Genomic DNA, 10,432 nt, shown 5'->3' with positions numbered 1-10,432 from the left:
ATGAAGGCGAGGCTCTGTCTAGGTTACAGGTTGCCACCTCACTGCCAGCTACAAGGTGTATATTGAGCCATTCAGGTGCCAGAGCAGTGAGACCAAAAAGGCCATTCCTTCCCTCGTAGGACCACACCCTCTCCGAGCCAGTCAGCCAGAAACAAGTCCAGGCAATTCTCAAAGCCCTTTGAAGAAGATTCCCAAACCACCCCTTGTGCTGGCACCCCTTGTAAAGTTGATAACCCTTAACTATCAGAAGTGTTCTCCTGAAATAAACTTAAATTCCTCATACCTTATATTAATTTTTTTGTTATCTTAAGCAGAGGTAGAAAATATTTATAAACTGCTCTGTTTAGGGACCCTTTATGATTCCTCTCCAATCTTTTTTGTCAAGGTGAATGATTCCATTTCCACTAGTTTTTCCACAAAAGGTCCTGCTTTCAATCCTATCATCACCTCTGTGGCTTTCTGTGAAGGCCACAAAACACCGTCTTTCAAAGCTGGGTTTGAATGTTGGTCAATTTCAGGGCTATGACAATTTCTCACCTTTTAGAATCCATGCGATCATCCTGTGTGAAATATGGCACTTCAGTACACAAGTCACCATCCACAAGCCAGCAAGGGCACTTTTCCTCGGTTACCACTCTTCAAAGCAGGCATTCCCACAGCCTGGAGATCCTAACAGGTTTCTCACTGAAGAAGCAGGAAGGCATCAAGAGGTGGGAAGAAGAAGGTTAAACCTGAGGCCACATGGTTCCCAGGAACAGAGAAGCCACTGTGCCCCAGACAACAGGAGGGAAGAGGGACTCCGCAGAACTTAGCCACAGGCAGGCAGCTCACATTTGGGAGTAATGAGCTTCTGCCTATGTGAGAAATCTAAGCACATTAGTTACTTTTTTCTTGCCAAGAATCCTTGAGATATTTAGATTTCTCAGTTATGAATTGAAAGTGAGATAGTCCTTTTCTATTTGTTTGTTTTCCTGTACTTACCTCAGGATGCTTTCCGGATCTGCAGGGCAAATAACAATTTACAAAGGACTACATTCACTAATTTTGATATAGCAAAATATCTTTGATCCTCTTTGCAGGAAAGCCACCCGGTAATTATTATGTTTTAACTGTGGACTGGTAGAATTTCTATACTCATTAAGAAAACTCACACCAGTGATTTTCAACCATTTGTCAAGGCCTGTAGACATTTCTGCTAGTCATGACTGGTTGCAGTGGAGAGGGGAACACTACCGACATCTAGTGGATAGAGGCCAGAATGCCGCTAACCGTTCTAGAACACAAAGGACAGCTTCACACAACAAAGAATTATTTGGTCCACATGTTGATAGCGCACAGATAATTCCTAGTCCTCCTAAATGTACTCACCTCTTCAGAAGGCTGCAGGCATTGTTCTTTTTTTTTTTTTCAGGCATTGTTCTTTCTCCTCCTCTGGCCTGGAGAAATTACAAACTGCTTGACCGACAAGCTCACAGGCTTACCTTTTTTTTTTTCTTTTCTTTTTTCTTGTTTTTCTTGATGGAGTCAGAGCTAAGGAACAAAGACAAGTAAAACCCCAACTGTAAAGTGAAAACAAGCTTGATCTTGGCCCATGGACTCCCTTCAAAAGCTATGTGTTATGTGGGTATCTGTGAATAGGCAGGCCAAGTCAGAAAATAACAAGGAATTCTCACTAAAAACCATAAGATACCTAGGAATAAAACCAAAGAGGTAAAAGATCTATACTCTGAAAACTATAAAACACTGATGAAAGAAAATGAAGATGACACAAAGAAATGGAAAAACATTCCATGTTCATGGATTAAAAGAATATTGTTAAAATGTTTATATTACCCAAAGCAATCTACACACTTAATGCAATCCCTATCCAAATATCACCAGCAGTTTTCACACAACTAGAACAAACAATCCTAAAATTTATATGGAACTACAAAAGACCCCGAATAACCAATACAACATTGAAAAAGAAAAGCAAAGTTGGAGGCATCACAATTCCAGACTTCAGAATTATGATCAAAACAGTATAGTACTAGCACAAAAACAGACACATAGATCAATAGAACAGGATAGAAAACCTGGAAATGAACCCCCAATTATATGGCCAACTAATCTTCAACAATGCAGAAAAGAATATCCAATGGAAAAAAGACAATCTGTTCAACAAATGGTGTTGGGAAAACTGGACAGCCGCATACAGAAGAAGGAAACTGAACCACTGTCTTACACCATACACAGAAAAAATTCAAAATGGATGAAAGACCTAAATGTGAGAAAGGAAACCATCAAGATCCTAGAGGAGAACACAGGCAGCAACCTCTTTGACATCAGCCATAGCAACTTCTTACTAGATATGTCTCCTGAGGCAAGGAAAACAAAAGCAAAAATCAACTATTGGGACTTCATCAAAATAAAAAGCTTTTGCACAGTGAAAGAAACAATCAACAAAACTAAAAGGCAACCTACAGAATGGGAGAAGATTTTTGCAAATGACATATCTGATAAAGGGTTAGAATCCAAAATCTATAAAGAACTTATCAAACTCAACACCCAAAAAACAAATTATCCAGTTAAAAAATGGGCAAAAGACATGAATAGACATTTTTCCAAAGAAGACATCCAGATGGCCAACAGACACATGAAAAGATGCTCAACATCACTCATCATCAGGGAAAAACAAATCAAAACTACAATGAGATATCACCTTACACCTGTCAGAATGGCTAAAATCAAAAGCCCAAGAAACAACAGGTGTTGGTTGGCGAGGATGTGGAAAAGGGGAACCCTCTTGCACTGCTGGTGGGAATTCAAACTGGTGCAGCCACTCTGGAAAATAGCATGGAGGTTCCTCAAAAAGTTAAAAATAAAACTACCTTATGATCTGGCGATTGCATTACTAGGTATTTGCCCAGAGGATACAAAAATACTAATTCGAAGGGATACATGCACCCCCACCCCAATGTTTATAGCAGCATTATCAGCAATATCCAAATTATGGAGAAAGCCCAAATATCTGTCGACTGATGAATGGATAAAGAAGATGTGGTGTGTATGTAGAATGGAATATTACTCAACCATAAAAAAGAATGAAATCTTGCCATTTGCAGTAACATGAATGGAGCTAGAGAGTATAATGCTTAGCAAAATAGGTCAGAGAAAGACAAATACTGTATGATTACCCTCATGTGGAATTTGAGAAACAAAACAAATGAACATGGTGGGGGGAAGAGAGAAAAACCAAGAAACAGACTCTTAACTGTAGAGAATAAACTGACGGTTACCAGAAGGCAGGTGTGTGGAGGATGGGTTAAATAGGTGATGGGTATTAAAGAGAGCACTTGTGATGAGCACTGGGTGCTGTATATACGTGATGAATCACTATTGTACACCTGAAAGTGATATTACACTGTATGTTAACTAACTAGAATTTAAATAAAAACTTAATAAAAAATAACAAGGAATTCTCAGAATTACTTCGTAGGTCAGGTCTTATTCTGAGGCACAAAGCAATGCCTCTTGCTCTCAACTGTGTTATAATCTCATCTCCTACACTTTGAATCAAGGATTGAACACCATGTAAGCAAAATAACCAGGTACCCTCTTCGGCTGGTTTTAAAACCATCCCAGTGATTCTAAGAAAACAGACTTTTCACAATCTGGCTATAAACTGATCAGCTTGGGCTATTTTTATGTAGACATTTCTTGCTTTTCTGAAGAATAGACTGAATGAGTGTGTCAAAAATTTTTGAAGCTAAAATTATGATATAAGCAACATCTTTGCAGCCAGCCTATGCTTTAACCTAGAGTAGCACAAACAGAAAAGTCAGCTAAGTCACGAGGCCCCAGTCAAGCATATAATAGTGTGGGATCACCGCATAACAGGCAGGCTCCTACTACAATATGGCCTTTGAAATGTCTTGAAAAGAAATCCTATGTCTAGAAAACAAAGCCCTCATTTCCAGGACCCAACTCACCCCACTCATCCCACCCTTATCCCTGCTTCAACTGAATGAAAAGCTCAAAAAAAGAAAGTGCTAGAATTTTAAAACATTTTAATATAGAGTAACTATTTTTTCCTTAAAGGACCATCTTCCTAAGAATGCAAATCCCAAGAATGGTTCTCAAGGAGGATTCTGGGAAGGGTGAGGAGCACCAGGAATCTATCTTTCCATCTAGATAACAATTGCTTTGGCAGATTCTGTCTGACAGTCTAACTATTTGGGGACTCTAGAGTCTACTGAAGGCTTTTAACTTCCAGGAGAAGGCTTGGACAGTAAACTGTGGTCAACTCAGGTCAATTTCAGCTGTCAGTACAGTAGCAGCTCCCCCTCCCACATTCCCAGCCCCATAGCAGGCAGCTGTGCACCTGTTCCTGGAGCAGCGTACACAGATTGCAGGAGCCTGGGTAGGTAAAAAGGACCCTGTCTTCCAAATATAGGGTATGTGTGCTCTGATCACTGCTTGCTGCTTCTGATCTCAGAGATGCCAGCAAAGAGGAAGTTGGTTGTTGGTGGTGGTGCACCTCCCTCCATTGTTGCAAGCTTCTCCCCCTTCCAGCTGAAGTGACTTCCAGGGGATTTAAAGAGCCAGTATTCTCTTTTTTCCTCCTTCCATTTTTCTCGTTTTCCCTTTTTGGGAACCGGACATGAAAGAGTAGGACATTCAAAAGCAACTCTATACACAGGGAACATTAGAAAGTCATCCTGCACACTCAGAGAAGGTGCAGGCTCAGAAAAGACTTAGGAAGACATTAAGTTTATACCTCAGGCAGATCCTTGGCACAGAGACAGCCTACAACAGTCAAAAACCCAAAAACAATAAACAAAAACTAGAAAACCTTACAGAAGGGAGAGAATCTGATTTCCAGAGTTACCACACCACTAGATTCAAATGTCCAGTTTTCATTAAAAAAAGTCACAAAGCATATAAAGAAATAGCAAAATGTGGCCCATTCAAAGGAAGGAACAAATCAACAGAAATGCCCCTGCAAAAGAACTGATAACAGATCTACTAGACAAGGATTTTAAAACCACTGTCTTAAAGATACTCAAACAACTAAAAAAAAGACGTGAAGAAAGTAAATGATGTCTGAACAAAATGGAAATGAATAACGAGATAGAAAAACTAAAAAGAAACCAAAAAGAAATTCTGGAACCGATAAGTGCAAAAACTGAAATGAAAAATTCACTAGAGGGATTCAGATTTCAGCAGAAGAAAGAATCAGCACACTTGAAAATAGGACAACAGAAATTATCAAGTCTGAGGAACAGAAAGGGGAAAAAAAGTGAGGAAAAGTGAACAGAACCTAAGGGACCCGTGGAACACCACCAAGTGGAGCAACGTATGCTTTGGGGAAATCCCAGAAGAAGAAGAGATAGAGAAAGAAGCCGAGAGAATAGCTGAAGAGATAATGGCTGAAAACTTCCCAAATGTGATGAAAGACAAGCAATAAACATCTAAGACTATCAAGGAATTCCAAGTAAGATGAACTCAAAGAGACCTACACTGAATCATATAATCAAACTTTCAAAAAACAAAAACAAAGAAAGAGTCTTAAAAGCCACAAGAGAAAAAAGACATCATACACAAGAGGTCTTCAATAAGATTATCAGCAAATTTTTCATCAGAGATTTTGGAGGCCAGAAGGCAGTGCTATTTAAAGTGCTAAAAGAAAACTGTGAACCAAGAATCCTACATCTAGCAAAACCGTCTTTCAGGAATGAGGGAGAAATTGAGACTTTCCCAGATAAACAAAAGCTGAGGGAGTTCATTACCACTAAGCCTACCTTGAAAGAAATGCTCAAGGGACTACTGCAGGACACTAGATAGTAACTTGAAGCCATATGACAAAATAAAGATCTCAATAAAGGTAAATATATAGGCAGTGAGAAGAGCTATTATTACTGTAACAATAGTATGTAATTCTACCTTTTGTTATCTGCATGACTTAAGAGAAAAATACATTTTAAAAAAATTATTAGTCTAAAAGCTAATATTACTATAACTTCCATTATAACTCTAATTTTGTTTTCTACCTACTTTAAGAGACTAATGCATTTACAGAATTAGTCTACGGTTTTGGCCACACAGGCAACTAAAAAGTAACATTTTCATCTGTTTAGTTTAAAAAAAGTGAATGACAGTGGTTAAGCGTTTGCCTTCGGCTCAGGGCGTGATCCCGGCGTTATGGGATCGAGCCCCACATCAGGCTCCTCCACTATGATCCTGCTTCTTCCTCTCTCACTCCCCCTGCTTGTGTTCCCTCTCTCGCTGGCTGTCTCTATCTCTGTCAAATAAATAAATAAAATCTTTAAAAAAAAAAAAGTGAATGACTATAATGGTTATTTTTTAACTAACCCAGGATTTAGAAAAAGTCCTAAATGTTAAGAAAACTTTTCATTAGATTAAATTTTTCTTTCAGAAAACCTCTAAACCTTTCCAAATAGATGAAATTAATGGAAATTCATTTTGATAAATGATAAACATGTAAGTACAATTAAATATTTCTGACTCTGGAAGAAACATTTTCCTCTCGATCGCTGCTATGGTAGAAAGAACACCTAATCTGAAGTCAGAGATTTAGTTTATCATGACCTTTGCCATGTGATCTTCAGCATATTGCTTTGCCCTCTAATCCCTTTTCTTCACCTATAAAAACAGGGATCATAACAAATATTTCATAAAATTGTTGTGAGGATTTTAATGAGAGTGTGAATCAAAATAGCTAGCACAGTGGCTGGCACATAGAAAGCAATTTAAAAATTTCTGGGGGCGCCTGGGTGGCACAGCGGTTAAGTGTCTGCCTTCAGCTCAGGGCGTGATCCCGGCGTTATGGGATCGAGCCCCTCATCAGGCTCCTCCGCTATGAGCCTGCTTCTTCCTCTCCCACTCCCCCTGCTTGTGTTCCCTCTCTCGCTGGCTGTCTCTATCTCTGTTGAATAAATAAATAAAATCTTAAAAAAAAAAATTCTGTTCTTTTCATACATGGGAGGCAAAGAGGTTCCCCATATAAAAAATGAAAAAAAAACTCAGGGCTCCTGGGTGGCTCAGTCATTAAGTGTCTGCCTTTGGCTCAGGGCGTGATCCCAGAGAGCTGGGATCGAGCCCCACATCGGGCTCCTCCGCTGGGAGCCTGCTTCTCCCTCTCCCACTCCCCCTGCTTGTGTTCCCTCTCTCGCTGGCTGTCTCTATCTCTGTCAAAAAAAATAAATAAATCTGAAAGAAAGAAAGAAAGAAAGAAAGAAAAAGAAAGAAAGAAAAAGAAAGAAAGAAAGAAAGAAAGAAAAAAAGAAAAAGAGAAAAGAAAAAAGAAAAAAGAAAAGAAAAGAAGAAAGAAAGAAAGAACCCATGGGGAATGAATAGGTAGAGCACTGAGAATTTTTAGGGCAGTGAAACTATTCTGATACTGTAATAGTGGACACTTGTCATTGTAAATTTAGCTAAATCCATAGAATGTACAAAACCAAGAGTGCACCCTAATGTAAAGTATGGACCTTGGGTGACAATGATGTGTCAGTGTAGGTTCATCAAATGTAACAAATGTATCACTCTAGTAGGGGATGTTGATAATGGGGGAGTTTGTACATATGTGGGGATACATGGGAAATCTCTGTACCTTCTACTCAATATTGCTGTGAAACTAAAACTGCTCAAAAAATATTTTTTAGAGCCATGGGTTTAGAAAAATGACTAATTTTAACCCAATGCAAAATTTCTATTATAACTATTTCATTATAGCTGTCAGAGGATAATATTATAAATCAAACATTAATATAGTGCTGACCCTGAAAATTATAGCTACTAGTATGGCCTAATATATACCCATCAATACACAACCTAAAAAACAAAGCACGACTCCAACAAAAATGCACACATGTTCACATACAAGACATGTACAAGAATGCTCTTGGAAGCACTATGTGTATTAGCTCTGCACTGAAAACAACCTAAATGACCATCTCTGGTAGAACTGGTGTACTTATATGATGGAATAATAAATAGCAATAAGAATGAACAATTGCAAATACACATGGCATGGACAAATCTCACAAAAATAATAAAGGGCAAAAGAAGCAAACACAAAAAAATCATTATGATTTCATTTATATATAATTCAAAATCAAGCAAAACTTATCTATGGTATGAGAAGTCAGAATAGTGGCTATCTTTGGGAGCGGGATAATAGTGACTGCATGGGGCTTCTAAGATGAGAGGGGTATTCTGTTTCTTCACTTTGGAGTTAGTTACACAAATGTGTTCACTTGGTGAAAAAATATTGAGCTCTATAGTTCTAATATGGGCATTTTTCAGAATGTATTATTGGGTATATGTATGTTTATACAGCAGTAAAATTTATCAAAAAAATATAGCAACAGTAAATTTACAACATGAACATTAAATATGGAAGATACCAGGTCCAGCCTGGTATTTATTCATGCAATTATTTTTGAAATTCAATTTGTACCCAGTACTATGTTTGATTTTGGTGATACAATGTTAAATGTTATAGGTTGAATTGTGTCCCCCCAAAATCCCCATGTTGTAGCCCTAACCCCCAGGACCTCATAATGTGACCTTATTTGGAAACAGGGTCTTTACAGAGGCAATCAAGGAAAATGAGGTTAGGGTGGGCCCTACACCAATATGACTGGTCTTCTTATAAGAAGAGGAAATTTGGACACAGACATGAATAAAGGAAAGATGATATAAGAGACAGAAGTTGGTCACCCATAAGTCAAGGAGAGAGGCAGTGGCCTAGAACAGATTCTTCCCTTAATAATCTTTATAAGGAACCAACTCTACCCAAAACCTCAGATTTACAGCCTTCAGAACTGTGAGACAATACATTTCTGTTGGTTAAACCACTCAGTTTGTGGTACTTTGTTTCAGCACCCCAGAAAACTAATATATCAACCCTCCCCCATTTCCCACACCCTCAAAAGATATTGTCCTTGCCCTCAATTACACAACCAATGAATCACAAACATTATATCAAAAACTATACGTTGGCTAATTGAATATAAATTCTTTTAAAAAGAACATTAAAAACAAACAAAAAAAGGTGCATGGTATGATCTCAGTCTTCTTAAATCTATTGAGGCATGTTTTATTGCCTATTATGTGATATATTCTGGAGAATGTTCCATGTGCACTTGACAAGAGTGTGTATTCTGTTGTTTTGGGATGGAATATTCTGTATATGCTATGTCCATCTTGTTCAATATGTTATTCAAAGGCATTTTGTCCTTATTGATTTTCTGTCTGGAGGATCTCTCCATTGATGTAAGTATAGTGTTGAAGTTCCCTATTATTATTGTATTACCATCAATTTCTCTTTATAATCATTAGTAAAATTTATGTATTTAGGTGAAAAAAAAAAGTATTGTCCCTGACCACAACCATGATAGCAATAAAGACAGCCTATAAAAGGGAAAATTAGCACTAAATTAAGGAATTCATGAACGGCTTCCCTGCGGAAGTTTTAACTAAGCTAAGAATTGAAGTAAAAGAAATTATTGACTAGATAAAAACAAAGGGATGAGCGTTCCAGATAAAATAAATAGCATATTTTAGGGGCATCTGGGTGGCTAGTGGGTTAAGCGTCTGACTCTTGATTTCAGCTCAGATCATGATCTCAGGGTCTTGGGATCAAGCTTGGCATAGGGCTCCCTATGCACGGAAGGGAATTTGCTGGAGATTCTCTCCTTCTCCCTCTGCCCCACTGTTCGCACACACTTTCTGTTTTTGGGCAAAAGGCTTGAGCAAAGGAGTGTAGAAAGGGCCCAGAGCAACCCCCTGGCTGAATACATACAGGCCCATCTGTGACCCACCTGAAAATATTCACAGGCCATAACTGATCAATGGGCTACTTACAACCAGGCACAGTTACCAAAAAAGAGAAGATTCCATATATCACCACACCTCCTCACCTTCCTCACCTTTAAATTCAGCCCCAACCCACTGCCTCCTTGCAGATAGCCTCCCCTTTGCTGTCCGGCTACGCGCTCCCTTGCAGTGTATTCAGTAAACTTCCATCTCCTTTGTTGTGCTTTGGATGAATCCTTTCGCCGCCTGCAGCACTGGCATCTAACTGATCTCACCCCACTTTTGAGGGTCCCCATCCAATCAGGAGAGATACCACATTTAGCCACCGTGCCTTACAAGAGGAACAAAAAGAAAGCCCACATCTGGCCAAGAAAGGGAGGAATACAGTAGGACAGAGGCTGGAGGGGCAGCTGGAATCCTGATCATGCAGGCCATGTTAAGGATTTTGGACTCCATCTCAAGAAGCAATGAGACAACCAAACACTTAGTACATCGTAATATGATCAAATGTGAAGTACTCAACATACCTATAAGTATCCTTGCCAAAATAGCTGAATCTAAATCTAGTCAAGTCTTTAGAACTAACCCCCATTTATAGGAAATATGGGAA

This window comes from Ursus maritimus, unplaced genomic scaffold (assembly GCF_017311325.1).
Source record: "Ursus maritimus isolate PB19 unplaced genomic scaffold, ASM1731132v1 scaffold_6, whole genome shotgun sequence".
Lineage (NCBI taxonomy): Eukaryota > Metazoa > Chordata > Mammalia > Carnivora > Ursidae > Ursus > Ursus maritimus.
This window is presented reverse-complemented; position numbering follows the sequence as displayed.